The sequence below is a fragment of the Misgurnus anguillicaudatus genome, chromosome 23 (genome assembly GCF_027580225.2).
Source record: "Misgurnus anguillicaudatus chromosome 23, ASM2758022v2, whole genome shotgun sequence".
Taxonomy (NCBI): domain Eukaryota; kingdom Metazoa; phylum Chordata; class Actinopteri; order Cypriniformes; family Cobitidae; genus Misgurnus; species Misgurnus anguillicaudatus.
In genome coordinates, this window is record NC_073359.2 from 37,677,501 (window position 1) to 37,682,500 (window position 5,000).

Here is a 5,000-nt window from a genome sequence, read left to right on the forward strand (position 1 = left end):
ATCTCGAAAGCCAAGCAGGGTCGGGCCTGGTTAGTACTTGGATGGGAGACCGCCTGGGAATACCAGGTGCTGTAAGCATTTAATTAATTATTTATTCATATAATTTTTTCCAGAAATGCATCCTTTCTGTAAGCGTTCGCCGATGGCATGGCGTTGCCACATTAGTCTTGAAGTGGCTCTCGAATCGAGTCAGCGCTCGCTTACGGCTACACCACCCTGAGCACGCCCGCTCTCGTCTGATCTCGGAAACCAAGCAGGGTCGGGCCTGGTTAGTACTTGGATGGGAGACCGCCTGGGAATCCCAGGTGCTGTAAGCATTTAATTAATTATTTAATTATTTATTCATATAATTTTTTTCCAGAAATGCATCCTTTCTGTAAGCGTTCGCCGATGGCATGGCGTTGCCACATTAATCTTGAAGTGGCTCTCGAATTGAGTCAGCGCTCGTTTACGGCCACACCACCCTGAGCACGCCCGCTCTCGTCTGATCTCGGAAGCCAAGCAGGGTCGGGCCTGGTTAGTACTTGGATGGGAGACCGCCTGGGAATACCAGGTGCTGTAAGCATTTAATTAATTATTTAATTATTTATTCATATAATTTTTTCCAGAAATGCATCCTTTCTGTAAGCGTTCGCACGTAGCATGGCGTTGCCACATTAGTCTTGAAGTGGCCCTCGAATCGAGTCAGCGCTCGCTTACGGCCACACCACCCTGAGCACGCCCGCTCTCGTCTGATCTCGGAAGCCAAGCAGTGTCGGGCCTGGTCAGTACTTGGATGGGAGACCGCCTGGGAATACCAGGTGCTGTAAGCATTTAATTAATTATTTAATTATTTATTTATATCATTTTTTTCCAGAAATGCATCCTTTCTGTAAGCGTTCGCCGATGGCATGGCGTTGCCACATTAGTCTTGAAGTGGCTCTCGAATTGAGTCAGCGCTCGCTTATGGCCACACCACCCTGAGCACGCCCGCTCTCGTCTGATCTCGGAAGCCAAGCAGGGTCGGGCCTGGTTAGTACTTGGATGGAGACCGCCTGGGAATACCAGGTGCTGTAAGCATTTAATTATTTATTTAATTATTTATTCATATAATTTTTTTCCAGAAATGCATCCTTTCTGTAAGCGTTCGCACATGGCATGGCGTTGCCACATTAGTCTTGAAGTGGCTCTCGAATCGAGTCAGCGCTCGCTTACGGCCACACCACCCTGAGCACGCCCGCTCTCGTCTGATCTCGGAAGCCAAGCAGGGTCGGGCCTGGTTAGTACTTGGATGGGAGACCGCCTGGGAATACCAGGTGCTGTAAGCATTCAATTAATTATTTATTCATATAATTTTTTCCAGAAATGCATCCTTTCTGTAAGCGTTCGCCGATGGCATGGCGTTGCCACATTAGTCTTGAAGTGGCTCTCGAATCGAGTCAGCGCTCGCTTACGGCCACACCACCCTGAGCACGCCCGCTCTCGTCTGATCTCGGAAGCCAAGCAGGGTCGGACCTGGTTAGTACTTGGATGGGAGACCGCCTGGGAATCCCAGGTGCTGTAAGCATTTAATTAATTATTTAATTATTTATTCATATAATTTTTTTTCCAGAAATGCATCCTTTCTGTAAGCGTTCGCCGATGGCATGGCGTTGCCACATTAATCTTGAAGTGGCTCTCGAATTGAGTCAGCGCTCGTTTACGGCCACACCACCCTCAGCACGCCCGCTCTCGTCTGATCTCGGAAGCCCAGCAGGGTCGGGCCTGGTTAGTACTTGGATGGGAGACCGCCTAGGAATACCAGGTGCTGTAAGCATTTAATTAATTATTTAATTATTTATTCATATAATTTTTCCAGAAATGCATCCTTTCTGTAAGCGTTCGCACATGGCATGGCGTTGCCACATTAGTCTTGAAGTGGCTCTCGAATCGAGTCAGCGCTCGCTTACGGCCACACCACCCTGAGCACGCCCGCTCTCGTCTGATCTCGGAAGCCAAGCAGGATCGGGCCTGTTTAGTACTTGGATGGGAGACCGCCTGGGAATACCAGGTGCTGTAAGCATTTAATTAATTATTTAATTATTTATTCATATAATTTTTTTCCAGAAATGCATCCTTTCTGTAAGCGTTCGCCGATGGCATGGCGTTGCCACATTAGTCTTGAAGTGGCTCTCGAATCGAGTCAGCGCTCGCTTACGGCCACACCACCCTGAGCACGCCCGCTCTCGTCTGATCTCGGAAGCCAAGCAGGGTCGGGCCTGGTTAGTACTTGGATGGGAGACCGCCTGGGAATACCAGGTGCTGTAAGCATTTAATTAATTATTTAATTATTTATTCATATAATTTTTTCCAGAAATGCATAATTTCTGTAAGCGTTCGCCGATGGCATGGCGTTGCCACATTAGTCTTGAAGTGGCTCTCGAATTGAGTCAGCGCTCGCTTATGGCCACACCACCCTGAGCACGCCCGCTCTCGTCTGATCTCGAAAGCCAAGCAGGGTCGGGCCTGGTTAGTACTTGGATGGGAGACCGCCTGGGAATACCAGGTGCTGTAAGCATTTAATTAATTATTTATTCATATAATTTTTTCCACAAATGCATCCTTTCTGTAAGCGTTCGCCGATGGCATGGCGTTGCCACATTAGTCTTGAAGTGGCTCTCGAATCGAGTCAGCGCTCGCTTACGGCTACACCACCCTGAGCACGCCCGCTCTCGTCTGATCTCGGAAACCAAGCAGGGTCGGGCCTGGTTAGTACTTGGATGGGAGACTGCCTGGGAATACAAGGTGCTGTAAGCATTTAATTCTTTATTTAATTAATTATTTATTTATTTATTCATATAATTTTTTTCCAGCAATGCATCCTTTCTGTAAGCGTTTGCCGATGGCATGGCGTTGCCACATTAGTCATGAAGTGGCTCTCGAATCGAGTCAGCGCTCGCTTACGGCCACAACACCCTGAGCACGCCCGCTCTCGTCTGATCTCGGAAGCCAAGCAGGGTCGGGCCTGGTTAGTACTTGGATGGGAGACCGCCTGGGAATACCAGGTGCTGTAAGCATTTAATTCTTTATTTAATTAATTATTTTATTATTTATTTATATAATTTTTTTCCAGAAATGCATCCTTTCTGTAAGCGTTCGCCGATGGCATGGCGTTGCCACATTAGTCTTGAAGTGGCTCTCGAATCGAGTCAGCGCTCGCTTACGGCCACACCACCCTGAGCACGCCCGCTCTCGTCTGATCTCGGAAGCCAAGCAGGATCGGGCCTGTTTAGTACTTGGATGGGAGACCGCCTGGGAATACCAGGTGCTGTAAGCATTTAATTATTTATTTAATTAATTATTTAATTACTTATTCATATAATTTTTTTCCAGAAATGCATCCTTTCTGTAAGCGTTCGCCGATGGCATGGCGTTGCCACATTAGTCTTGAAGTGGCTCTCGAATCGAATCAGCGCTCGCTTACGGCCACACCACCCTGAGCACGCCCGCTCTCGTCTGATCTCGGAAGCCAAGCAGGGTCGGGCCTGGTTAGTACTTGGATGGGAGACCGCCTGGGAATACCAGGTGCTGTAAGCATTTAATTCTTTATTTAATTAATTATTTAATTATTTATTCATATAAATTTTTTCCAGAAATGCATCCTTTCTGTAAGCGTTCGCCGATGGCATGGCGTTGCCACATTAGTCTTGAAGTGGCTCTCGAATCGAGTCAGCGCTCGCTTACGGCCACACCACCCTGAGCACGCCCGCTCTCGTCTGATCTCGGAAGCCAAGCAGGGTCGGGCCTGGTTAGTACTTGGATGGGAGACCGCCTGGGAATACCAGGTGCTGTAAGCATTTAATTAATTATTTATTCATATAATTTTTTCCAGAAATGCATCCTTTCTGTAAGCGTTCGCCGATGGCATGGCGTTGCCACATTAGTCTTGAAGTGGCTCTCGAATCGAGTCAGCGCTCGCTTACGGCCACACCACCCTGAGCACGCCCGCTCTCGTCTGATCTCGGAAGCCAAGCAGGGTCGGGCCTGGTTAGTACTTGGATGGGAGACCGCCTGGGAATCCCAGGTGCTGTAAGCATTTAATTAATTATTTAATTATTTATTCATATAATTTTTTTCCAGAAATGCATCCTTTCTGTAAGCGTTCGCCGATGGCATGGCGTTGCCACATTAATCTTGAAGTGGCTCTCGAATTGAGTCAGCGCTCGTTTACGGCCACACCACCCTGAGCACGCCCGCTCTCGTCTGATCTCGGAAGCCAAGCAGGGTCGGGCCTGGTTAGTACTTGGATGGGAGACCGCCTGGGAATACCAGGTGCTGTAAGCATTTAATTAATTATTTAATTATTTATTCATATAATTTTTTCCAGAAATGCATCCTTTCTGTAAGCGTTCGCACGTAGCATGGTGTTGCCACATTAGTCTTGAAGTGGCCCTCGAATCGAGTCAGCGCTCGCTTACGGCCACACCACCCTGAGCACGCCCGCTCTCGTCTGATCTCGGAAGCCAAGCAGTGTCGGGCCTGGTCATTACTTGGATGGGAGACCGCCTGGGAATACCAGGTGCTGTAAGCATTTAATTAATTATTTAATTATTTATTCATATCATTTTTTTCCAGAAATGCATCCTTTCTGTAAGCGTTCGCCGATGGCATGGCGTTGCCACATTAGTCTTGAAGTGGCTCTCGAATTGAGTCAGCGCTCGCTTATGGCCACACCACCCTGAGCCGCCCGCTCTCGTCTGATCTCGGAAGCCAAGCAGGGTCGGGCCTGGTTAGTACTTGGATGGAGACCGCCTGGGAATACCAGGTGCTGTAAGCATTTAATTATTTATTTAATTATTTATTCATATAATTTTTTTCCAGAAATGCATCCTTTCTGTAAGCGTTCGCACATGGCATGGCGTTGCCACATTAGTCTTGAAGTGGCTCTCGAATCGAGTCAGCGCTCGCTTACGGCCACACCACCCTGAGCACGCCCGCTCTCGTCTGATCTCGGAAGCCAAGCAGGGTCGTGCCTGGTTAGT

The 5,000-nt window shown here is 48.2% G+C and overlaps 11 non-coding genes and 10 pseudogenes across 11 annotated transcripts in view; all 21 read left to right on the forward strand.

Annotated features, from left to right (window-relative positions):
* LOC141360286 (5S ribosomal RNA) overlaps positions 1-78 on the forward strand; it is a 119-nt gene extending 41 nt beyond the window's left edge. The window contains exon 1 of the ribosomal RNA XR_012366799.1: positions 1-78. This exon is cut by the window's left edge and continues 41 nt beyond it. This is a non-coding gene — a ribosomal RNA (5S ribosomal RNA).
* Positions 79-198: 120 nt separating this feature from the next.
* LOC141360592 (5S ribosomal RNA) lies at positions 199-317 on the forward strand (annotated as a pseudogene).
* A 129-nt stretch (positions 318-446) lies between these two features.
* LOC141359775 (5S ribosomal RNA) lies at positions 447-565 on the forward strand. The gene has a single exon (XR_012366256.1). It is a non-coding gene; the product is annotated as a 5S ribosomal RNA (ribosomal RNA).
* A 128-nt stretch (positions 566-693) lies between these two features.
* LOC141360522 (5S ribosomal RNA) lies at positions 694-812 on the forward strand (annotated as a pseudogene).
* Positions 813-941: 129 nt separating this feature from the next.
* LOC141360681 (5S ribosomal RNA) lies at positions 942-1,059 on the forward strand (annotated as a pseudogene).
* Positions 1,060-1,188: 129 nt separating this feature from the next.
* On the forward strand, positions 1,189-1,307 carry LOC141361042 (5S ribosomal RNA). Its single transcript, XR_012367091.1, has one exon. It is a non-coding gene; the product is annotated as a 5S ribosomal RNA (ribosomal RNA).
* A 120-nt stretch (positions 1,308-1,427) lies between these two features.
* On the forward strand, positions 1,428-1,546 carry LOC141360073 (5S ribosomal RNA). The gene has a single exon (XR_012366586.1). It is a non-coding gene; the product is annotated as a 5S ribosomal RNA (ribosomal RNA).
* A 130-nt stretch (positions 1,547-1,676) lies between these two features.
* Positions 1,677-1,795, forward strand: LOC141360893 (5S ribosomal RNA; annotated as a pseudogene).
* Positions 1,796-1,922: 127 nt separating this feature from the next.
* LOC141360553 (5S ribosomal RNA) lies at positions 1,923-2,041 on the forward strand (annotated as a pseudogene).
* Positions 2,042-2,170: 129 nt separating this feature from the next.
* Positions 2,171-2,289, forward strand: LOC141361043 (5S ribosomal RNA). Its single transcript, XR_012367092.1, has one exon. It is a non-coding gene; the product is annotated as a 5S ribosomal RNA (ribosomal RNA).
* A 128-nt stretch (positions 2,290-2,417) lies between these two features.
* LOC141360287 (5S ribosomal RNA) lies at positions 2,418-2,536 on the forward strand. Its single transcript, XR_012366800.1, has one exon. It is a non-coding gene; the product is annotated as a 5S ribosomal RNA (ribosomal RNA).
* Positions 2,537-2,656: 120 nt separating this feature from the next.
* On the forward strand, positions 2,657-2,775 carry LOC141360951 (5S ribosomal RNA; annotated as a pseudogene).
* A 141-nt stretch (positions 2,776-2,916) lies between these two features.
* On the forward strand, positions 2,917-3,035 carry LOC141360431 (5S ribosomal RNA). Its single transcript, XR_012366945.1, has one exon. It is a non-coding gene; the product is annotated as a 5S ribosomal RNA (ribosomal RNA).
* A 141-nt stretch (positions 3,036-3,176) lies between these two features.
* Positions 3,177-3,295, forward strand: LOC141360554 (5S ribosomal RNA; annotated as a pseudogene).
* Positions 3,296-3,436: 141 nt separating this feature from the next.
* LOC141361044 (5S ribosomal RNA) lies at positions 3,437-3,555 on the forward strand. Its single transcript, XR_012367093.1, has one exon. It is a non-coding gene; the product is annotated as a 5S ribosomal RNA (ribosomal RNA).
* A 141-nt stretch (positions 3,556-3,696) lies between these two features.
* Positions 3,697-3,815, forward strand: LOC141361045 (5S ribosomal RNA). Its single transcript, XR_012367094.1, has one exon. It is a non-coding gene; the product is annotated as a 5S ribosomal RNA (ribosomal RNA).
* A 120-nt stretch (positions 3,816-3,935) lies between these two features.
* Positions 3,936-4,054, forward strand: LOC141359734 (5S ribosomal RNA). The gene has a single exon (XR_012366215.1). It is a non-coding gene; the product is annotated as a 5S ribosomal RNA (ribosomal RNA).
* Positions 4,055-4,183: 129 nt separating this feature from the next.
* LOC141359776 (5S ribosomal RNA) lies at positions 4,184-4,302 on the forward strand. Its single transcript, XR_012366257.1, has one exon. It is a non-coding gene; the product is annotated as a 5S ribosomal RNA (ribosomal RNA).
* A 128-nt stretch (positions 4,303-4,430) lies between these two features.
* On the forward strand, positions 4,431-4,549 carry LOC141360817 (5S ribosomal RNA; annotated as a pseudogene).
* A 129-nt stretch (positions 4,550-4,678) lies between these two features.
* On the forward strand, positions 4,679-4,795 carry LOC141360933 (5S ribosomal RNA; annotated as a pseudogene).
* A 129-nt stretch (positions 4,796-4,924) lies between these two features.
* The window catches only part of LOC141360713 (5S ribosomal RNA), a 119-nt pseudogene continuing 43 nt past the window's right edge, over positions 4,925-5,000 (forward strand).